We start from the raw sequence: 23,333 nt of genomic DNA, 5'->3' as shown, positions 1-23,333 counted from the left end.
TTTCAACTCGCCACCACACTCTACATATTTCCCACTGGTGTTTCCCAACTGCAGTCCTCAGGTTGCCCCAGCAACACACATTCACATTTTAGAGCCAGACAAGCACGCTTGATTCAATTTGTTTACTAATCCTTCGATTAGTTAAATCAGTCCAGAGCTACAACAACAATGTGTGCTGATTGAACCAAACTAAATAGTTGGAGGATGCAGGCATCGATCCCGCTACCTCTCGCATGCTAAGCAAGCGCTCTACCATTTGAGCTAATCCCCCTGTGCCTCCAACAAGAAGTATGAAATCTCAATGACCGCACTGCCAAATCCCTCGTCCATAAGAAAGGATACTTTTTAACAAGTATGCTTGATTCAGCTGTCTAAAAGTATTTTTCATGATAGTTCAGTAAAGGTTGAAGTAGTAATAGGAGTAAGCCCAGTGGTGGAAATAGTTGTATTGTTGGGTTAGTATCCAGAGCTACAACAACAATGTGTGCTGATTGAACCAAACTAAATAGTTGTAGGATGCAGGCATCGACCCCGCTACCTCTCGCATGCTAAGCGAGCGCTCTACCATTTGAGCTAATCCCCCTGTGCCTCCAACAAGAAGTATGAAATCTCAATGACCGCACTGCCAAATCCCTCGTCCATAAGAAAGAATACTTTTTAACAAGTATGCTTGCTTCAGCTGTCTAAAAGCATTTTTCATGGTAGTTCAGTAAAGGTTGAAGTAGTGATAGGAGTAAGCCCAGTGGTGGAAATAGTTGTATTGTTGGGTTAGTATCCAGAGCTACAACAACAATGTGTGCTGATTGAACCAAACTAAATAGTTGTAGGATGCAGGCATCGACCCCGCTACCTCTCGCATGCTAAGCGAGCGCTCTACCATTTGAGCTAATCCCCCTGTGCCTCCAACAAGAAGTATGAAATCTCAATGACCGCACTGCCAAATCCCTCGTCCATAAGAAAGAATACTTTTTAACAAGTATGCTTGCTTCAGCTGTCTAAAAGCATTTTTCATGGTAGTTCAGTAAAGGTTGAAGTAGTGATAGGAGTAAGCCCAGTGGTGGAAATAGTTGTATTGTTGGGTTAGTATCCAGAGCTACAACAACAATGTGTGCTGATTGAACCAAACTAAATAGTTGGAGGATGCGGGCATCGATCCCGCTACCTCTCGCATGCTAAGCGAGCGCTCTACCATTTGAGCTAATCCCCCTGTGCCTCCAACAAGAAGTATGAAATCTCAATGACCGCACTGCCAAATCCCTTGTCCATAAGAAAGGATACTTTTTAACAAGTATGCTTGCTTCAGCTGTCTAAAAGTATTTTTCATGGTAGTTCAGTAAAGGTGGAAGTAGTGACTGCAGTAAGCCCAGTGGTGGAAATAGTTGTATTGTTGGGTTAGTGAGTTTTGGGTGTATGATAGCAGAAAAACCTGCGAGTCTGGAGTTCCCCCTGCTGGCTGTCTGTGGAATAACATTAGGATCAGTTGATCGTGGGGAAATGCATGTTAGTCGCCCGAAACATGGTCACTGTTTTCCTGTCTTTTGTCGTGCTTATGCTCACTGCGTCTCAGTGGATCGCTCCAAGGCCTTTCTACTGTAAGCAGAGGAGAGGACAGCCTTCCAGTAGAATAAATAAGAGTCACAGCTCCCAACATTTACTAACAAATGAACAGCTACTAAATCAAAGATCTGTCTCATAAACTACACATGTGCCTACATGTGATAACCAAAGGGGATTTTTGCATTACCCCAAGCGACCACATAATTTGTCCCTTTAATTGAAGTAATAATTTGGTGGTTTGGTGGGATTTCCTAAATTCCAGTGTGTTTCTGCTTGCCACAACAAAGTCAAAAGAGAGAATGAACTGGCACACAGACTAAGATATTAGGACCTGTTTAGTAGCAAACAGAAGGCTGTCCATCATATCGCAAAGCCATTATGACAAGGGCTCCTCCTCCCCTGTAGGATAAATAATAATAATTATGATTTATTCTATATAGCACTTTTCATTACACACAGAATCTCAAAGTAGCTTTAAAAACTCAAATAAACTCAAGGTGATCTGGTACATACTTGGCCGATGGCTTCCAAAGCTTCAGATGATAATAATAAGATGGAGAGTGATGGAGTCTGTAGTTAGAGAGGAGTTGAGGCAGTTTACTTCAGATACTTAGCTTGCACTTGTATGTGCTAGAGAACTGTGCTACATACCAATTATTTTCAATATGTATAAATATAGAGATAGAAATATATGTATGACTCCTGCTCTTTTTGTTTTACCTTTTAATAAATCACTTAAATGGGATCCGTCTTAATGGTTCATGAGTAATTTGGTATTGTTCGGCATGTTTAACGTTACCTGCCTAAGTACCTTAGATCGCAAGCCCATAATTAGTCAATATGGCTGACTGGCTAGCTACTAGTACTGTTAACTAGCCAGATAGCAACAAAGCATTGTTAGCTAGCTAATGTAACCATGAAGAATTGACATCTATCTTACATATTATTCATTTTAGGTCATTTTTGTCCTGTTTAGCTATCTGGCTAGCTAAATTGTTACGATTCACATATCTAGCTGATAATTGTGACGTCAAACGTTTGCTTTGTGTATATCTTGATTCGTCTATTGTTGCCATTGTCCTGGCTGGAAGGAGGTTCAGTAAATGGGGCTGTGAAGCGTGAGGTAATACAGTAGGGGGAGTGCGAGTGCTTCTTCAATGTATTGCTTTATGCATTCTCCTCACTCGCGTCCACACAAAAACGTACTCAAGAGAACGGAGTGGAGAATACAATCGGAGCATGAGTGTGGAGCATGGTAGTATGTTTGGAAAAACACCCCTAGAGTTTGAGAGCTACAAGCCCCCACTCACCCAATAATTTTTGAACTGTCCCTAAATTATCCTATTAAAACACAACATGGGAAATACGTCATGAACTCACAACAATTGAAAGTGCAGAGTATAAAACAGTACTTAGCCTAATATATTATGAACAGCCACGATAGCGTCGTCTACTGTTTGGTCTATTTTGAATCAATATTTCAACTCGCCACCACACTCTACCTTCCACTGGTGTTTCCCAACTGCAGTCCTCAGGTTGCCCCAGCAACACACATTCACATTTTAGAGCCAGACAAGCACGCTTGATTCAATTTGTTTACTAATCCTTCGATTAGTTAAATCAGTCCAGAGCTACAACAACAATGTGTGCTGATTGAACCAAACTAAATAGTTGGAGGATGCGTGCATCGATCCCGCTACCTCTCGCATGCTAAGCGAGCGCTCTACCATTTGAGCTAATCCCCCTGTGCCTCCAACAAGAAGTATGAAATCTCAATGACCGCACTGCCAAATCCCTCGTCCATAAGAAAGGATACTTTTTAACAAGTATGCTTGCTTCAGCTGTCTAAAAGTATTTTTCATGGTAGTTCAGTAAAGGTTGAAGTAGTGATAGGAGTAAGCCCAGTGGTGGAAATAGTTGTATTGTTATCCAGATCTACAACAACAATGTGTGCTGATTGAACCAAACTAAATAGTTGGAGGATGCGGGCATCGATCCCGCTACCTCTCGCATGCTAAGCGAGCGCTCTACCATTTGAGCCAATCCCCCTGTGCCTCCAACAAGAAGTATGAAATCTCAATGATCGCACTGCCAAATTCCTCGTCCATAAGAAAGGATACTTTTTAACAAGTATGCTTGCTTCAGCTGTCTAAAAGTATTTTTCATGGTAGTTCAGTAAAGGTTGAAGTAGTTATAGGAGTAAGCCCAGTGGTGGAAATAGTTGTATTGTTGGGTTAGTATCCAGAGCTACAACAACAATGTGTGCTGATTGAACCAAACTAAGTAGTTGGAGGATGCGGGCATCGATCCCGCTACCTCTCGCATGCTAAGCGAGCGCTCTACCATTTGAGCTAATCCCCCTGTGCAGCCAACAAGAAGTATGACATCTCAATGACCACACTGCCAAATCCCTCGTCCATAAGTAAGGATACTTTTTAAAAAGTATGCTTGCTTCAGCTGTCTAAAAGTATTCTTCATGGTAGTTCAGTAAAGGTGGAAGTAGTGACTGCAGTAAGCCCAGTGGTGGAAATAGTTGTATTGTTGGGTTAGTGAGTTTTGGGTGTATGATAGCAGAAAAACCTGCGAGTCTGGAGTTCCCCCTGCTGGCTGTCTGTGGAATAACATTAGGATCAGTTGATCGTGGGGAAATGCATGTTAGTCGCCCGAAACATGGTCACTGTTTTCCTGTCTTTTGTCGTGCTTATGCTCACTGCGTCTCAGTGGATCGCTCCAAGGCCTTTCTACTGTAAGCAGAGGAGAGGACAGCCTTCCAGTAGAATAAATAAGAGTCACAGCTCCCAACATTTACTAACAAATGAACAGCTACTAAATCAAAGATCTGTCTCATAAACTACACATGTGCCTACATGTGATAACCAAAGGGGATTTTTGCATTACCCCAAGCGACCACATAATTTGTCCCTTTAATTGAAGTAATAATCCGGTGGTTTGGTGGGATTTCCTAAATTCCAGTGTGTTTCTGCTTGCCACAACAAAGTCAAAAGAGAGAATGAACTGGCACACAGACTAAGATATTAGGACCTGTTTAGTAGCAAACAGAAGGCTGTCCATCATATCGCAAAGCCATTATGACAAGGGCTCCTCCTCCCCTGTAGGATAAATAATAATAATTATGATTTATTCTATATAGCACTTTTCATTACACACAGAATCTCAAAGTAGCTTTAAAAACTCAAATAAACTCAAGGTGATCTGGTACATACTTGGCCGATGGCTTCCAAAGCTTCAGATGATAATATTAAGACGGAGAGTGATGGAGTCTGTAGTTAGAGAGGAGTTGAGGCAGTTCACTTCAGATACTTAGCTTGCACTTGTATGTGCTAGAGAACTGTGCTACATACCAATTATTTTCAATATGTATAAATATAGAGATAGAAATATATGTATGACTCCTGCTCTTTTTGTTTTACCTTTTAATAAATCACTTAAATGGGGATCCCTCTTAATGGTTCATGAGTAATTTGGTATTGTTCGGCATGTTTAACGTTACCTGCCTAAGTACCTTAGATCGCAAGCCCATAATTAGTCAATAGGGCTGACTGGCTAGCTACTAGTACTGTTAACTAGCCAGATAGCAACAAAGCATTGTTAGCTAGCTAATGTAACCATGAAGAATTGACATCTATCTTACATATTATTCGTTTTAGGTCATTTTTGTCCTGTTTAGCTATCTGGCTAGCTAAATTGTTACGATTCACATATCTAGCTGATAATTGTGACGTCAAACGTTTGCTTTGTGTATATCTTGATTCGTCTATTGTTGCCATTGTCCTGGCTGGAAGGAGGTTCAGTGAATGGGGCTGTGAAGCGTGAGGTAATACAGTAGGGGGAGTGCGAGTGCTTCTTAAATGTATTGCTTTATGCATTCTCCTCACTCGCGTCCACACAAAAACGTACTCAAGAGAACGGAGTGGAGAATACAATCGGAGCATGAGTGTGGAGCATGGTAGTATGTTTGGAAAAACACCCCTAGAGTTTGAGAGCTACAAGCCCCCACTCACCCAGTAATTTTTGAACTGTCCCTAAATTATCCTATTAAAACACTACATGGGAAATACGTCATGAACTCACAACAATTGAAAGTGCAGAGTATAAAACAGTACTTAGCCTAATATATTATGAACAGCCACGATAGCATCGTCTACTATTTGGTCTATTTTGAATCAATATTTCAACTCGCTACCACACTCTACGTATTTCCCACTGGTGTTTCCCAACTGCAGTCCTCAGGTTGCCCCAGCAACACACATTCACATTTTAGAGCCAGACAAGCACGCTTGATTCAATTTGTTTACTAATCCTTCGATTAGTTAAATCAGTCCAGAGCTACAACAACAATGTGTGCTGATTGAACCAAACTAAAAAGTTGGAGGATGCGGGGATCGATCCCGCTACCTCTCGCATGCTAAGCTAGCGCTCTACCATTTGAGCTAATCCCCCTGTGCCTCCAACAAGAAGTATGAAATCTCAATGACCGCACTGCCAAATCCCTCGTCCATAAGAAAGGATACTTTTTAACAAGTATGCTTGCTTCAGCTGTCTAAAAGTATTTTTCATGGTAGTTCAGTAAAGGTTGAAGTAGTGATAGGAGTAAGCCCAGTGGTGGAAATAGTTGTATTGTTATCCAGATCTACAACAACAATGTGTGCTGATTGAACCAAACTAAATAGTTGGAGGATGCGGGCATCGATCCCGCTACCTCTCGCATGCTAAGCGAGCGCTCTACCATTTGAGCCAATCCCCCTGTGCCTCCAACAAGAAGTATGAAATCTCAATGACCGCACTGCCAAATTCCTCGTCCATAAGAAAGGATACTTTTTAACAAGTATGCTTGCTTCAGCTGTCTAAAAGTATTTTTCATGGTAGTTCAGTAAAGGTTGAAGTAGTTATAGGAGTAAGCCCAGTGGTGGAAATAGTTGTATTGTTGGGTTAGTATCCAGAGCTACAACAACAATGTGTGCTGATTGAACCAAACTAAGTAGTTGGAGGATGCGGGCATCGATCCCGCTACCTCTCGCATGCTAAGCGAGCGCTCTACCATTTGAGCTAATCCCCCTGTGCATCCAACAAGAAGTATGAAATCTCAATGACCACACTGCCAAATCCCTCGTCCATAAGTAAGGATACTTTTTAAAAAGTATGCTTGCTTCAGCTGTCTAAAAGTATTCTTCATGGTTTTTCAGTAAAGGTGGAAGTAGTGACTGCAGTAAGCCCAGTGGTGGAAATAGTTGTATTGTTGGGTTAGTGAGTTTTGGGTGTATGATAGCAGAAAAACCTGCGAGTCTGGAGTTCCCCCTGCTGGCTGTCTGTGGAATAACATTAGGATCAGTTGATCGTGGGGAAATGCATGTTAGTCGCCCGAAACATGGTCACTGTTTTCCTGTCTTTTGTCGTGCTTATGCTCACTGCGTCTCAGTGGATCGCTCCAAGGCCTTTCTACTGTAAGCAGAGGAGAGGACAGCCTTCCAGTAGAATAAATAAGAGTCACAGCTCCCAACATTTACTAACAAATGAACAGCTACTAAATCAAAGATCTGTCTCATAAACTACACATGTGCCTACATGTGATAACCAAAGGGGATTTTTGCATTACCCCAAGCGACCACATAATTTGTCCCTTTAATTGAAGTAATAATTCGGTGGTTTGGTGGGATTTCCTAAATTCCAGTGTGTTTCTGCTTGCCACAACAAAGTCAAAAGAGAGAATGAACTGGCACACAGACTAAGATATTAGGACCTGTTTAGTAGCAAACAGAAGGCTGTCCATCATATCGCAAAGCCATTATGACAAGGGCTCCTCCTCCCCTGTAGGATAAATAATAATAATTATGATTTATTCTATATAGCACTTTTCATTACACACAGAATCTCAAAGTAGCTTTAAAAACTCAAATAAACTCAAGGTGATCTGGTACATACTTGGCCGATGGCTTCCAAAGCTTCAGATGATAATAATAAGATGGAGAGTGATGGAGTCTGTAGTTAGAGAGGAGTTGAGGCAGTTCACTTCAGATACTTAGCTTGCACTTGTATGTGCTAGAGAACTGTGCTACATACCAATTATTTTCAATATGTATAAATATAGAGATAGAAATATATGTATGACTCCTGCTCTTTTTGTTTTACCTTTTAATAAATCACTTAAATGGGGATCCCTCTTAATGGTTCATGAGTAATTTGGTATTGTTCGGCATGTTTAACGTTACCTGCCTAAGTACCTTAGATCGCAAGCCCATAATTAGTCAATAGGGCTGACTGGCTAGCTACTAGTACTGTTAACTAGCCAGATAGCAACAAAGCATTGTTAGCTAGCTAATGTAACCATGAAGAATTGACATCTATCTTACATATTATTCGTTTTAGGTCATTTTTGTCCTGTTTAGCTATCTGGCTAGCTAAATTGTTACGATTCACATATCTAGCTGATAATTGTGACGTCAAACGTTTGCTTTGTGTATATCTTGATTCGTCTATTGTTGCCATTGTCCTGGCTGGAAGGAGGTTCAGTGAATGGGGCTGTGAAGCGTGAGGTAATACAGTAGGGGGAGTGCGAGTGCTTCTTAAATGTATTGCTTTATGCATTCTCCTCACTCGCGTCCACACAAAAACGTACTCAAGAGAACGGAGTGGAGAATACAATCGGAGCATGAGTGTGGAGCATGGTAGTATGTTTGGAAAAACACCCCTAGAGTTTGAGAGCTACAAGCCCCCACTCACCCAGTAATTTTTGAACTGTCCCTAAATTATCCTATTAAAACACTACATGGGAAATACGTCATGAACTCACAACAATTGAAAGTGCAGAGTATAAAACAGTACTTAGCCTAATATATTATGAACAGCCACGATAGCGTCGTCTACTGTTTGGTCTATTTTGAATCAATATTTCAACTCGCCACCACACTCTACCTTCCACTGGTGTTTCCCAACTGCAGTCCTCAGGTTGCCCCAGCAACACACATTCACATTTTAGAGCCAGACAAGCACGCTTGATTCAATTTGTTTACTAATCCTTCGATTAGTTAAATCAGTCCAGAGCTACAACAACAATGTGTGCTGATTGAACCAAACTAAATAGTTGGAGGATGCGGGCATCAATCCCGCTACCTCTCGCATGCTAAGCGAGCGCTCTACCATTTGAGCTAATCCCCCTGTGCCTCCAACAAGAAGTATGAAATCTCAATGACCGCACTGCCAAATCCCTCGTCCATAAGAAAGGATACTTTTTAACAAGTATGCTTGCTTCAGCTGTCTAAAAGTATTTTTCATGGTAGTTCAGTAAAGGTTGAAGTAGTGATAGGAGTAAGCCCAGTGGTGGAAATAGTTGTATTGTTATCCAGATCTACAACAACAATGTGTGCTGATTGAACCAAACTAAAAATTTGGAGGATGCGGGTATCGATCCCGCTACCTCTCGCATGCTAAGCGAGCGCTCTACCATTTGAGCCAATCCCCCTGTGCCTCCAACAAGAAGTATGAAATCTCAATGACCGCACTGCCAAATCCCTCGTCCATAAGAAAGAATACTTTTTAACAAGTATGCTTGCTTCAGCTGTCTAAAAGTATTTTTCATGGTAGTTCAGTAAAGGTTGAAGTAGTGATAGGAGTAAGCCCAGTGGTGGAAATAGTTGTATTGTTGGGTTAGTATCCAGAGCTACAACAACAATGTGTGCTGATTGAACCAAACTAAATAGTTGAAGAATGCGGGCATGGATCCCGCTACCTCTCGCATGCTAAGCGAGCGCTCTACCATTTGAGCCAATCCCCCTGTGCCTCCAACAAGAAGTATGAAATCTCAATGACCGCACTGCCAAATTCCTCGTCCATAAGAAAGGATACTTTTTAACAAGTATGCTTGCTTCAGCTGTCTAAAAGTATTTTTCATGGTAGTTCAGTAAAGGTTGAAGTAGTTATAGGAGTAAGCCCAGTGGTGGAAAAAGTTGTATTGTTGGGTTAGTATCCAGAGCTACAACAACAATGTGTGCTGATTGAACCAAACTAAGTAGTTGGAGGATGCGGGCATCGATCCCGCTACCTCTCGCATGCTAAGCGAGCGCTCTACCATTTGAGCTAATCCCCCTGTGCATCCAACAAGAAGTATGAAATCTCAATGACCGCACTGCCAAATCCCTCGTCCATAAGTAAGGATACTTTTTAAAAAGTATGCTTGCTTCAGCTGTCTAAAAGTATTCTTCATGGTAGTTCAGTAAAGGTGGAAGTAGTGACTGCAGTAAGCCCAGTGGTGGAAATAGTTGTATTGTTGGGTTAGTGAGTTTTGGGTGTATGATAGCAGAAAAACCTGCGAGTCTGGAGTTCCCCCTGCTGGCTGTCTGTGGAATAACATTAGGATCAGTTGATCGTGGGGAAATGCATGTTAGTCGCCCGAAACATGGTCACTGTTTTCCTGTCTTTTGTCGTGCTTATGCTCACTGCGTCTCAGTGGATCGCTCCAAGGCCTTTCTACTGTAAGCAGAGGAGAGGACAGCCTTCCAGTAGAATAAATAAGAGTCACAGCTCCCAACATTTACTAACAAATGAACAGCTACTAAATCAAAGATCTGTCTCATAAACTACACATGTGCCTACATGTGATAACCAAAGGGGATTTTTGCATTACCCCAAGCGACCACATAATTTGTCCCTTTAATTGAAGTAATAATTCGGTGGTTTGGTGGGATTTCCTAAATTCCAGTGTGTTTCTGCTTGCCACAACAAAGTCAAAAGAGAGAATGAACTGGCACACAGACTAAGATATTAGGACCTGTTTAGTAGCAAACAGAAGGCTGTCCATCATATCGCAAAGCCATTATGACAAGGGCTCCTCCTCCCCTGTAGGATAAATAATAATAATTATGATTTATTCTATATAGCACTTTTCATTACACACAGAATCTCAAAGTAGCTTTTAAAACTAAAATAAACTCAAGGTGATCTGGTACATACTTGGCCGATGGCTTCCAAAGCTTCAGATGATAATAATAAGATGGAGAGTGATGGAGTCTGTAGTTAGAGAGGAGTTGAGGCAGTTCACTTCAGATACTTAGCTTCCACTTGTATGTGCTAGAGAACTGTGCTACATACCAATTATTTTCAATATGTATAAATATAGAGATAGAAATATATGTATGACTCCTGCTCTTTTTGTTTTACCTTTTAATAAAGCACTTAAATGGGTATCCCTCTTAATGGTTCATGAGTAATTTGGTATTGTTCGGCATGTTTAACGTTACCTGCCTAAGTACCTTAGATCGCAAGCCCATAATTAGTCAATATGGCTGACTGGCTAGCTACTAGTACTGTTAACTAGCCAGATAGCAACAAAGCATTGTTAGCTAGCTAATGTAACCATGAAGAATTGACATCTATCTTACATATTATTCATTTTAGGTCATTTTTGTCCTGTTTAGCTATCTGGCTAGCTAAATTGTTACGATTCACATATCTAGCTGATAATTGTGACGTCAAACGTTTGCTTTGTGTATATCTTGATTCGTCTATTGTTGCCATTGTCCTGGCTGGAAGGAGGTTCAGTGAATGGGGCTGTGAAGCGTGAGGTAATACAGTAGGGGGAGTGCGAGTGCTTCTTAAATGTATTGCTTTATGCATTCTCCTCACTCGCGTCCACACAAAAACGTACTCAAGAGAACGGAGTGGAGAATACAATCGGAGCATGAGTGTGGAGCATGGTAGTATGTTTGGAAAAACACCCCTAGAGTTTGAGAGCTACAAGCCCCCACTCACCCAATAATTTTTGAACTGTCCCTAAATGATCCTATTAAAACACTACATGGGAAATACGTCATGAACTCACAACAATTGAAAGTGCAGAGTATAAAACAGTACTTAGCCTAATATATTATGAACAGCCACGATAGCGTCGTCTACTGTTTGGTCTATTTTGAATCAATATTTCAACTCGCCACCACACTCTACCTTCCACTGGTGTTTCCCAACTGCAGTCCTCAGGTTGCCCCAGCAACACACATTCACATTTTAGAGCCAGACAAGCACGCTTGATTCAATTTGTTTACTAATCCTTCGATTAGTTAAATCAGTCCAGAGCTACAACAACAATGTGTGCTGATTGAACCAAACTAAATAGTTGGAGGATGCGGGCATCGATCCCGCTACCTCTCGCATGCTAAGCGAGCGCTCTACCATTTGAGCTAATCCCCCTGTGCCTCCAACAAGAAGTATGAAATCTCAATGACCGCACTGCCAAATCCCTCGTCCATAAGAAAGGATACTTTTTAACAAGTATGCTTGCTTCAGCTGTCTAAAAGTATTTTTCATGGTAGTTCAGTAAAGGTTGAAGTAGTGATAGGAGTAAGCCCAGTGGTGGAAATAGTTGTATTGTTATCCAGATCTACAACAACAATGTGTGCTGATTGAACCAAACTAAAAATTTGGAGGATGCGGGTATCGATCCCGCTACCTCTCGCATGCTAAGCGAGCGCTCTACCATTTGAGCCAATCCCCCTGTGCCTCCAACAAGAAGTATGAAATCTCAATGACCGCACTGCCAAATCCCTCGTCCATAAGAAAGAATACTTTTTAACAAGTATGCTTGCTTCAGCTGTCTAAAAGTATTTTTCATGGTAGTTCAGTAAAGGTTGAAGTAGTGATAGGAGTAAGCCCAGTGGTGGAAATAGTTGTATTGTTGGGTTAGTATCCAGAGCTACAACAACAATGTGTGCTGATTGAACCAAACTAAATAGTTGGAGAATGCGGGCATGGATCCCGCTACCTCTCGCATGCTAAGCGAGCGCTCTACCATTTGAGCCAATCCCCCTGTGCCTCCAACAAGAAGTATGAAATCTCAATGACCGCACTGCCAAATTCCTCGTCCATAAGAAAGGATACTTTTTAACAAGTATGCTTGCTTCAGCTGTCTAAAAGTATTTTTCATGGTAGTTCAGTAAAGGTTGAAGTAGTTATAGGAGTAAGCCCAGTGGTGGAAAAAGTTGTATTGTTGGGTTAGTATCCAGAGCTACAACAACAATGTGTGCTGATTGAACCAAACTAAGTAGTTGGAGGATGCGGGCATCGATCCCGCTACCTCTCGCATGCTAAGCGAGCGCTCTACCATTTGAGCTAATCCCCCTGTGCATCCAACAAGAAGTATGAAATCTCAATGACCGCACTGCCAAATCCCTCGTCCATAAGTAAGGATACTTTTTAAAAAGTATGCTTGCTTCAGCTGTCTAAAAGTATTCTTCATGGTAGTTCAGTAAAGGTGGAAGTAGTGACTGCAGTAAGCCCAGTGGTGGAAATAGTTGTATTGTTGGGTTAGTGAGTTTTGGGTGTATGATAGCAGAAAAACCTGAGAGTCTGGAGTTCCCCCTGCTGGCTGTCTGTGGAATAACATTAGGATCAGTTGATCGTGGGGAAATGCATGTTAGTCGCCCGAAACATGGTCACTGTTTTCCTGTCTTTTGTCGTGCTTATGCTCACTGCGTCTCAGTGGATCGCTCCAAGGCCTTTCTACTGTAAGCAGAGGAGAGGACAGCCTTCCAGTAGAATAAATAAGAGTCACAGCTCCCAACATTTACTAACAAATGAACAGCTACTAAATCAAAGATCTGTCTCATAAACTACACATGTGCCTACATGTGATAACCAAAGGGGATTTTTGCATTACCCCAAGCGACCACATAATTTGTCCCTTTAATTGAAGTAATAATTCGGTGGTTTGGTGGGATTTCCTAAATTCCAGTGTGTTTCTGCTTGCCACAACAAAGTCAAAAGAGAGAATGAACTGGCACACAGACTAAGATATTAGGACCTGTTTAGTAGCAAACAGAAGGCTGTCCATCATATCGCAAAGCCATTATGACAAGGGCTCCTCCTCCCCTGTAGGATAAATAATAATAATTATGATTTATTCTATATAGCACTTTTCATTACACACAGAATCTCAAAGTAGCTTTAAAAACTAAAATAAACTCAAGGTGATCTGGTACATACTTGGCCGATGGCTTCCAAAGCTTCAGATGATAATAATAAGATGGAGAGTGATGGAGTCTGTAGTTAGAGAGGAGTTGAGGCAGTTCACTTCAGATACTTAGCTTCCACTTGTATGTGCTAGAGAACTGTGCTACATACCAATTATTTTCAATATGTATAAATATAGAGATAGAAATATATGTATGACTCCTGCTCTTTTTGTTTTACCTTTTAATAAAGCACTTAAATGGGTATCCCTCTTAATGGTTCATGAGTAATTTGGTATTGTTCGGCATGTTTAACGTTACCTGCCTAAGTACCTTAGATCGCAAGCCCATAATTAGTCAATATGGCTGACTGGCTAGCTACTAGTACTGTTAACTAGCCAGATAGCAACAAAGCATTGTTAGCTAGCTAATGTAACCATGAAGAATTGACATCTATCTTACATATTATTCATTTTAGGTCATTTTTGTCCTGTTTAGCTATCTGGCTAGCTAAATTGTTACGATTCACATATCTAGCTGATAATTGTGACGTCAAACGTTTGCTTTGTGTATATCTTGATTCGTCTATTGTTGCCATTGTCCTGGCTGGAAGGAGGTTCAGTGAATGGGGCTGTGAAGCGTGAGGTAATACAGTAGGGGGAGTGCGAGTGCTTCTTAAATGTATTGCTTTATGCATTCTCCTCACTCGCGTCCACACAAAAACGTACTCAAGAGAACGGAGTGGAGAATACAATCGGAGCATGAGTGTGGAGCATGGTAGTATGTTTGGAAAAACACCCCTAGAGTTTGAGAGCTACAAGCCCCCACTCACCCAATAATTTTTGAACTGTCCCTAAATGATCCTATTAAAACACTACATGGGAAATACGTCATGAACTCACAACAATTGAAAGTGCAGAGTATAAAACAGTACTTAGCCTAATATATTATGAACAGCCACGATAGCGTCGTCTACTGTTTGGTCTATTTTGAATCAATATTTCAACTCGCCACCACACTCTACCTTCCACTGGTGTTTCCCAACTGCAGTCCTCAGGTTGCCCCAGCAACACACATTCACATTTTAGAGCCAGACAAGCACGCTTGATTCAATTTGTTTACTAATCCTTCGATTAGTTAAATCAGTCCAGAGCTACAACAACAATGTGTGCTGATTGAACCAAACTAAATAGTTGGAGGATGCGGGCATCGATCCCGCTACCTCTCGCATGCTAAGCGAGCGCTCTACCATTTGAGCTAATCCCCCTGTGCCTCCAACAAGAAGTATGAAATCTCAATGACCGCACTGCCAAATCCCTCGTCCATAAGAAAGGATACTTTTTAACAAGTATGCTTGCTTCAGCTGTCTAAAAGTATTTTTCATGGTAGTTCAGTAAAGGTTGAAGTAGTGATAGGAGTAAGCCCAGTGGTGGAAATAGTTGTATTGTTATCCAGATCTACAACAACAATGTGTGCTGATTGAACCAAACTTAATAGTTGGAGGATGCGGGCATCGATCCCGCTACCTCTCGCATGCTAAGCGAGCGCTCTACCATTTGAGCCAATCCCCCTGTGTCTCCAACAAGAAGTATGAAATCTCAATGACCGCACTGCCAAATTCCTCGTCCATAAGAAAGGATACTTTTTAACAAGTATGCTTGCTTCAGCTGTCTAAAAGTATTTTTCATGGTAGTTCAGTAAAGGTTGAAGTAGTTATAGGAGTAAGCCCAGTGGTGGAAATAGTTGTATTGTTGGGTTAGTATCCAGAGCTACAACAACAATGTGTGCTGATTGAACCAAACTAAGTAGTTGGAGGATGCGGGCATCGATCCCGCTACCTCTCGCATGCTAAGCGAGCGCTCTACCATTTGAGCTAATCCCCCTGTGCATCCAACAAGAAGTATGAAATCTCAATGACCACACTGCCAAATCCCTCGTCCATAAGTAAGGATACTTTTTAAAAAGTATGCTTGCTTCAGCTGTCTAAAAGTATTCTTCATGGTAGTTCAGTAAAGGTGGAAGTAGTGACTGCAGTAAGCCCAGTGGTGGAAATAGTTGTATTGTTGGGTTAGTGAGTTTTGGGTGTATGATAGCAGAAAAACCTGCGAGTCTGGAGTTCCCCCTGCTGGCTGTCTGTGGAATAACATTAGGATCAGTTGATCGTGGGGAAATGCATGTTAGTCGCCCGAAACATGGTCACTGTTTTCCTGTCTTTTGTCGTGCTTATGCTCACTGCGTCTCAGTGGATCGCTCCAAGGCCTTTCTACTGTAAGCAGAGGAGAGGACAGCCTTCCAGTAGAATAAATAAGAGTCACAGCTCCCAACATTTACTAACAAATGAACAGCTACTAAATCAAAGATCTGTCTCATAAACTACACATGTGCCTACATGTGATAACCAAAGGGGATTTTTGCATTACCCCAAGCGACCACATAATTTGTCCCTTTAATTGAAGTAATAATTCGGTGGTTTGGTGGGATTTCCTAAATTCCAGTGTGTTTCTGCTTGCCACAACAAAGTCAAAAGAGAGAATGAACTGGCACACAGACTAAGATATTAGGACCTGTTTAGTAGCAAACAGAAGGCTGTCCATCATATCGCAAAGCCATTATGACAAGGGCTCCTCCTCCCCTGTAGGATAAATAATAATAATTATGATTTATTCTATATAGCACTTTTCATTACACACAGAATCTCAAAGTAGCTTTAAAAACTAAAATAAACTCAAGGTGATCTGGTACATACTTGGCCGATGGCTTCCAAAGCTTCAGATGATAATAATAAGATGGAGAGTGATGGAGTCTGTAGTTAGAGAGGAGTTGAGGCAGTTCACTTCAGATACTTAGCTTCCACTTGTATGTGCTAGAGAACTGTGCTACATACCAATTATTTTCAATATGTATAAATATAGAGATAGAAATATATGTATGACTCCTGCTCTTTTTGTTTTACCTTTTAATAAAGCACTTAAATGGGTATCCCTCTTAATGGTTCATGAGTAATTTGGTATTGTTCGGCATGTTTAACGTTACCTGCCTAAGTACCTTAGATCGCAAGCCCATAATTAGTCAATATGGCTGACTGGCTAGCTACTAGTACTGTTAACTAGCCAGATAGCAACAAAGCATTGTTAGCTAGCTAATGTAACCATGAAGAATTGACATCTATCTTACATATTATTCATTTTAGGTCATTTTTGTCCTGTTTAGCTATCTGGCTAGCTAAATTGTTACGATTCACATATCTAGCTGATAATTGTGACGTCAAACGTTTGCTTTGTGTATATCTTGATTCGTCTATTGTTGCCATTGTCCTGGCTGGAAGGAGGTTCAGTGAATGGGGCTGTGAAGCGTGAGGTAATACAGTAGGGGGAGTGCGAGTGCTTCTTAAATGTATTGCTTTATGCATTCTCCTCACTCGCGTCCACACAAAAACGTACTCAAGAGAACGGAGTGGAGAATACAATCGGAGCATGAGTGTGGAGCATGGTAGTATGTTTGGAAAAACACCCCTAGAGTTTGAGAGCTACAAGCCCCCACTCACCCAATAATTTTTGAACTGTCCCTAAATGATCCTATTAAAACACTACATGGGAAATACGTCATGAACTCACAACAATTGAAAGTGCAGAGTATAAAACAGTACTTAGCCTAATATATTATGAACAGCCACGATAGCGTCGTCTACTGTTTGGTCTATTTTGAATCAATATTTCAACTCGCCACCACACTCTACCTTCCACTGGTGTTTCCCAACTGCAGTCCTCAGGTTGCCCCAGCAACACACATTCACATTTTAGAGCCAGACAAGCACGCTTGATTCAATTTGTTTACTAATCCTTCGATTAGTTAAATCAGTCCAGAGCTACAACAACAATGTGTGCTGATTGAACCAAACTAAATAGTTGGAGGATGCGGGCATCGATCCCGCTACCTCTCGCATGCTAAGCGAGCGCTCTACCATTTGAGCTAATCCCCCTGTGCCTCCAACCAGAAGTATGAAATCTCAATGACCGCACTGCCAAATCCCTCGTCCATAAGAAAGGATACTTTTTAACAAGTATGCTTGCTTCAGCTGTCTAAAAGTATTTTTCATGGTAGTTCAGTAAAGGTTGAAGTAGTGATAGGAGTAAGCCCAGTGGTGGAAATAGTTGTATTGTTATCCAGATCTACAACAACAATGTGTGCTGATTGAACCAAACTTAATAGTTGGAGGATGCGGGCATCGATCCCGCTACCTCTCGCATGCTAAGCGAGCGCTCTACCATTTGAGCCAATCCCCCTGTGTCTCCAACAAGAAGTATGAAATCTCAATGACCGCACTGCCAAATTCCTCGTCCATAAGAAAGGATACTTTTTAACAAGTATGCTTGCTTCAGCTGTCTAAAAGTATTTTTCATGGTAGTTCAGTAAAGGTTGAAGTAGTTATAGGAGTAAGCCCAGTGGTGGAAATAGTTGTATTGTTGGGTTAGTATCCAGAGCTACAACAACAATGTGTGCTGATTGAACCAAACTAAGTAGTTGGAGGATGCGGGCATCGATCCCGCTACCTCTCGCATGCTAAGCGAGCGCTCTACCATTTGAGCTAATCCCCCTGTGCATCCAACAAGAAGTATGAAATCTCAATGACCACACTGCCAAATCCCTCGTCCATAAGTAAGGATACTTTTTAAAAAGTATGCTTGCTTCAGCTGTCTAAAAGTATTCTTCATGGTAGTTCAGTAAAGGTGGAAGTAGTGACTGCAGTAAGCCCAGTGGTGGAAATAGTTGTATTGTTGGGTTAGTGAGTTTTGGGTGTATGATAGCAGAAAAACCTGCGAGTCTGGAGTTCCCCCTGCTGGCTGTCTGTGGAATAACATTAGGATCAGTTGATCGTGGGGAAATGCATGTTAGTCGCCCGAAACATGGTCACTGTTTTCCTGTCTTTTGTCGTGCTTATGCTCACTGCGTCTCAGTGGATCGCTCCAAGGCCTTTCTACTGTAAGCAGAGGAGAGGACAGCCTTCCAGTAGAATAAATAAGAGTCACAGCTCCCAACATTTACTAACAAATGAACAGCTACTAAACAAAGATCTGTCTCATAAACTACACATGTGCCTACATGTGATAACCAAAGGGGATTTTTGCATTACCCCAAGCGACCACATAATTTGTCCCTTTAATTGAAGTAATAATTCGGTGGTTTGGTGGGATTTCCTAAATTCCAGTGTGTTTCTGCTTGCCACAACAAAGTCAAAAGAGAGAATGAACTGGCACACAGACTAAGATATTAGGACCTGTTTAGTAGCAAACAGAAGGCTGTCCATCATATCGCAAAGCCATTATGACAAGGGCTCCTCCTCCCCTGTAGGATAAATAATAATAATTATGATTTATTCTATATAGCACTTTTCATTACACACAGAATCTCAAAGTAGCTTTAAAAACTCAAATAAACTCAAGGTGATCTGGTACATACTTGGCCGATGACTTCCAAAGCTTCAGATGATAATAATAAGATGGAGAGTGATGGAGTCTGTAGTTAGAGAGGAGTTGAGGCAGTTCACTTCAGATACTTAGCTTGCACTTGTATGTGCTAGAGAACTGTGCTACATACCAATTATTTTCAATATGTATAAATATAGAGATAGAAATATATGTATGACTCCTGCTCTTTTTGTTTTACCTTTTAATAAATCACTTAAATGGGGATCCCTCTTAATGGTTCATGAGTAATTTGGTATTGTTCGGCATGTTTAACATTACCTGCCTAAGTACCTTAGATCGCAAGCCCATAATTAGTCAATAGGGCTGACTGGCTAGCTACTAGTACTGTTAACTAGCCAGATAGCAACAAAGCATTGTTAGCTAGCTAATGTAACCATGAAGAATTGACATCTATCTTACATATTATTCGTTTTAGGTCATTTTTGTCCTGTTTAGCTATCTGGCTAGCTAAATTGTTACGATTCACATATCTAGCTGATAATTGTGACGTCAAACGTTTGCTTTGTGTATATCTTGATTCGTCTATTGTTGCCATTGTCCTGGCTGGAAGGAGGTTCAGTGAATGGGGCTGTGAAGCGTGAGGTAATACAGTAGGGGGAGTGCGAGTGCTTCTTAAATGTATTGCTTTATGCATTCTCCTCACTCGCGTCCACACAAAAACGTACTCAAGAGAACGGAGTGGAGAATACAATCGGAGCATGAGTGTGGAGCATGGTAGTATGTTTGGAAAAACACCCCTAGAGTTTGAGAGCTACAAGCCCCCACTCACCCAGTAATTTTTGAACTGTCCCTAAATTATCCTATTAAAACACTACATGGGAAATACGTCATGAACTCACAACAATTGAAAGTGCAGAGTATAAAACAGTACTTAGCCTAATATATTATGAACAGCCACGATAGCGTCGTCTACTGTTTGGTCTATTTTGAATCAATATTTCAACTCGCCACCACACTCTACGTATTTCCCACTGGTGTTTCCCAACTGCAGTCCTCAGGTTGCCCCAGCAACACACATTCACATTTTAGAGCCAGACAAGCACGCTTGATTCAATTTGTTTACTAATCCTTCGATTAGTTAAATCAGTCCAGAGCTACAACAACAATGTGTGCTGATTGAACCAAACTAAATAGTTGGAGGATGCGGGCATCGATCCCGCTACCTCTCGCATGCTAAGCGAGCGCTCTACCATTTGAGCTAATCCCCCTGTGCCTCCAACAAGAAGTATGAAATCTCAATGACCGCAATGCCAAATCCCTCGTCCATAAGAAAGGATACTTTTTAACAAGTATGCTTGCTTCAGCTGTCTAAAAGTATTTTTCATGGTAGTTCAGTAAAGGTTGAAGTAGTGATAGGAGTAAGCCCAGTGGTGGAAATAGTTGTATTGTTATCCAGATCTACAACAACAATGTGTGCTGATTGAACCAAACTAAATAGTTGGAGGATGCGGGCATCGATCCCGCTACCTCTCGCATGCTAAGCGAGCGCTCTACCATTTGAGCCAATCCCCCTGTGCCTCCAACAAGAAGTATGAAATCTCAATGACCGCACTGCCAAATTCCTCGTCCATAAGAAAGGATACTTTTTAACAAGTATGCTTGCTTCAGCTGTCTAAAAGTATTTTTCATGGTAGTTCAGTAAAGGTTGAAGTAGTTATAGGAGTAAGCCCAGTGGTGGAAATAGTTGTATTGTTGGGTTAGTATCCAGAGCTACAACAACAATGTGTGCTGATTGAACCAAACTAAGTAGTTGGAGGATGTGGGCATCGATCCCGCTACCTCTCGCATGCTAAGCGAGCGCTCTACCATTTGAGCTAATCCCCCTGTGCATCCAACAAGAAGTATGAAATCTCAATGACCACACTGCCAAATCCCTCGTCCATAAGTAAGGATACTTTTTAAAAAGTATGCTTGCTTCAGCTGTCTAAAAGTATTTTTCATGGTAGTTCAGTAAAGGTGGAAGTAGTGACTGCAGTAAGCCCAGTGGTGGAAATAGTTGTATTGTTGGGTTAGTGAGTTTTGGGTGTATGATAGCAGAAAAACCTGCGAGTCTGGAGTACCCCCTGCTGGCTGTCTGTGGAATAACATTAGGATCAGTTGATCGTGGGGAAATGCATGTTAGTCGCCCGAAACATGGTCACTGTTTTCCTGTCTTTTGTCGTGCTTATGCTCACTGCGTCTCAGTGGATCGCTCCAAGGCCTTTCTACTGTAAGCAGAGGAGAGGACAGCCTTCCAGTAGAATAAATAAGAGTCACAGCTCCCAACATTTACTAACAAATGAACAGCTACTAAATCAAAGATCTGTCTCATAAACTACACATGTGCCTACATGTGATAACCAAAGGGGATTTTTGCATTACCCCAAGCGACCACATAATTTGTCCCTTTAATTGAAGTAATAATTCGGTGGTTTGGTGGGATTTCCTAAATTCCAGTGTGTTTCTGCTTGCCACAACAAAGTCAAAAGAGAGAATGAACTTGCACACAGACTAAGATATTAGGACCTGTTTAGTAGCAAACAGAAGGCTGTCCATCATATCGCAAAGCCATTATGACAAGGGCTCCTCCTCCCCTGTAGGATAAATAATAATAATTATGATTTATTCTATATAGCACTTTTCATTACACACAGAATTTCAAAGTAGCTTTAAAAACTCAAATAAACTCAAGGTGATCTGGTACATACTTGGCCGATGACTTCCAAAGCTTCAGATGATAATAATAAGATGGAGAGTGATGGAGTCTGTAGTTAGAGAGGAGTTGAGGCAGTTCACTTCAGATACTTAGCTTGCACTTGTATGTGCTAGAGAACTGTGCTACATACCAATTATTTTCAATATGTATAAATATAGAGATAGAAATATATGTATGACTCCTGCTCTTTTTGTTTTACCTTTTAATAAATCACTTAAATGGGGATCCCTCTTAATGGTTCATGAGTAATTTGGTATTGTTCGGCATGTTTAACGTTACCTGCCTAAGTACCTTAGATCGCAAGCCCATAATTAGTCAATAGGGCTGACTGGCTAGCTACTAGTACTGTTAACTAGCCAGATAGCAACAAAGCATTTTTAGCTAGCTAATGTAACCATGAAGAATTGACATCTATCTTACATATTATTCGTTTTAGGTCATTTTTGTCCTGTTTAGCTATCTGGCTAGCTAAATTGTTACGATTCACATATCTAGCTGATAATTGTGACGTCAAACGTTTGCTTTGTGTATATCTTGATTCGTCTATTGTTGCCATTGTCCTGGCTGGAAGGAGCTGTGAAGCGTGAGGTAATACAGTAGGGGGAGTGCGAGTGCTTCTTAAATGTATTGCTTTATGCATTCTCCTCACTCGCGTCCACACAAAAACGTACTCAAGAGAACGGAGTGGAGAATACAATCGGAGCATGAGTGTGGAGCATGGTAGTATGTTTGGAAAAACACCCCTAGAGTTTGAGAGCTACAAGCCCCCACTCACCCAGTAATTTTTGAACTGTCCCTAAATTATCCTATTAAAACACTACATGGGAAATACGTCATGAACTCACAACAATTGAAAGTGCAGAGTATAAAACAGTACTTAGCCTAATATATTATGAACAGCCACGATAGCGTCGTCTACTGTTTGGTCTATTTTCAATCAATATTTCAACTCGCCACCACACTCTACGTATTTCCCACTGGTGTTTCCCAACTGCAGTCCTCAGGTTGCCCCAGCAACACACATTCACATTTTAGAGCCAGACAAGCACGCTTGATTCAATTTGTTTACTAATCCTTCGATTAGTTAAATCAGTCCAGTGGTGGAAGCCCAGTGGTGGAAATAGTTGTATTGTTGGGTTAGTATCCAGAGTTACAACAACAATGTGTGCTGATTGAACCAAACTAAATAGTTGGTGGATGCGGGCATCGATCCCGCTACCTCTCGCATGCTAAGCGAGCGCTCTACCATTTGAGCTAATCCCCCTGTGCCTCCAAGAAGAAGTATGAAATCTCAATGACCGCACTGCCAAATCCCTCGTCCATAAGAAAGGATACTTTTTAACAAGTATGCTTGCTTCAGCTGTCTAAAAGTATTTTTCATGGTAGTTCAGTAAAGGTTGAAGTAGTGATAGGTGTAAGCCCAGTGGTGGAAATAGTTGTATTGTTGGGTTAGTATCCAGAGCTACAACAACAATGTGTGCTGATTGAACCAAACTAAATAGTTGGAGGATGCGGGCATCGATCCTGCTACCTCTCGCATGCTAAGCGAGCGCTCTACCATTTGAGCTAATCCCCCTGTGCCTCCAACAAGAAGTATGAAATCTCAATGACCGCACTGCCAAATCCCTCGTCCATAAGAAA

At 41.3% G+C, this 23,333-nt stretch overlaps 20 non-coding genes across 20 annotated transcripts; all 20 read right to left on the bottom strand.

The window, feature by feature from the left end:
• Positions 1-1,134: 1,134 nt before the first annotated feature.
• On the bottom strand, positions 1,135-1,207 carry trnaa-agc. Its single transcript has one exon. It is a non-coding gene; the product is annotated as a tRNA-Ala (tRNA).
• A 2,326-nt stretch (positions 1,208-3,533) lies between these two features.
• On the bottom strand, positions 3,534-3,606 carry trnaa-agc. The gene has a single exon. It is a non-coding gene; the product is annotated as a tRNA-Ala (tRNA).
• Positions 3,607-3,845: 239 nt separating this feature from the next.
• On the bottom strand, positions 3,846-3,918 carry trnaa-agc. Its single transcript has one exon. It is a non-coding gene; the product is annotated as a tRNA-Ala (tRNA).
• Positions 3,919-5,945: 2,027 nt separating this feature from the next.
• Positions 5,946-6,018, bottom strand: trnaa-agc. Its single transcript has one exon. It is a non-coding gene; the product is annotated as a tRNA-Ala (tRNA).
• Positions 6,019-6,249: 231 nt separating this feature from the next.
• Positions 6,250-6,322, bottom strand: trnaa-agc. Its single transcript has one exon. It is a non-coding gene; the product is annotated as a tRNA-Ala (tRNA).
• A 239-nt stretch (positions 6,323-6,561) lies between these two features.
• trnaa-agc lies at positions 6,562-6,634 on the bottom strand. The gene has a single exon. It is a non-coding gene; the product is annotated as a tRNA-Ala (tRNA).
• Positions 6,635-8,961: 2,327 nt separating this feature from the next.
• On the bottom strand, positions 8,962-9,034 carry trnaa-agc. Its single transcript has one exon. It is a non-coding gene; the product is annotated as a tRNA-Ala (tRNA).
• A 551-nt stretch (positions 9,035-9,585) lies between these two features.
• Positions 9,586-9,658, bottom strand: trnaa-agc. Its single transcript has one exon. It is a non-coding gene; the product is annotated as a tRNA-Ala (tRNA).
• Positions 9,659-11,681: 2,023 nt separating this feature from the next.
• On the bottom strand, positions 11,682-11,754 carry trnaa-agc. Its single transcript has one exon. It is a non-coding gene; the product is annotated as a tRNA-Ala (tRNA).
• A 231-nt stretch (positions 11,755-11,985) lies between these two features.
• Positions 11,986-12,058, bottom strand: trnaa-agc. The gene has a single exon. It is a non-coding gene; the product is annotated as a tRNA-Ala (tRNA).
• Positions 12,059-12,609: 551 nt separating this feature from the next.
• Positions 12,610-12,682, bottom strand: trnaa-agc. The gene has a single exon. It is a non-coding gene; the product is annotated as a tRNA-Ala (tRNA).
• A 2,023-nt stretch (positions 12,683-14,705) lies between these two features.
• On the bottom strand, positions 14,706-14,778 carry trnaa-agc. The gene has a single exon. It is a non-coding gene; the product is annotated as a tRNA-Ala (tRNA).
• A 231-nt stretch (positions 14,779-15,009) lies between these two features.
• Positions 15,010-15,082, bottom strand: trnaa-agc. The gene has a single exon. It is a non-coding gene; the product is annotated as a tRNA-Ala (tRNA).
• A 239-nt stretch (positions 15,083-15,321) lies between these two features.
• Positions 15,322-15,394, bottom strand: trnaa-agc. The gene has a single exon. It is a non-coding gene; the product is annotated as a tRNA-Ala (tRNA).
• A 2,023-nt stretch (positions 15,395-17,417) lies between these two features.
• On the bottom strand, positions 17,418-17,490 carry trnaa-agc. Its single transcript has one exon. It is a non-coding gene; the product is annotated as a tRNA-Ala (tRNA).
• Positions 17,491-17,721: 231 nt separating this feature from the next.
• trnaa-agc lies at positions 17,722-17,794 on the bottom strand. Its single transcript has one exon. It is a non-coding gene; the product is annotated as a tRNA-Ala (tRNA).
• A 239-nt stretch (positions 17,795-18,033) lies between these two features.
• On the bottom strand, positions 18,034-18,106 carry trnaa-agc. The gene has a single exon. It is a non-coding gene; the product is annotated as a tRNA-Ala (tRNA).
• A 2,026-nt stretch (positions 18,107-20,132) lies between these two features.
• On the bottom strand, positions 20,133-20,205 carry trnaa-agc. Its single transcript has one exon. It is a non-coding gene; the product is annotated as a tRNA-Ala (tRNA).
• Positions 20,206-20,436: 231 nt separating this feature from the next.
• trnaa-agc lies at positions 20,437-20,509 on the bottom strand. Its single transcript has one exon. It is a non-coding gene; the product is annotated as a tRNA-Ala (tRNA).
• Positions 20,510-22,883: 2,374 nt separating this feature from the next.
• Positions 22,884-22,956, bottom strand: trnaa-agc. The gene has a single exon. It is a non-coding gene; the product is annotated as a tRNA-Ala (tRNA).
• Positions 22,957-23,333: the final 377 nt, after the last annotated feature.

Source organism: Oncorhynchus mykiss, chromosome 31, assembly GCF_013265735.2.
Source record: "Oncorhynchus mykiss isolate Arlee chromosome 31, USDA_OmykA_1.1, whole genome shotgun sequence".
Taxonomy (NCBI): Eukaryota; Metazoa; Chordata; class Actinopteri; order Salmoniformes; family Salmonidae; genus Oncorhynchus; species Oncorhynchus mykiss.
This window is presented reverse-complemented; position numbering and strand designations above follow the sequence as displayed.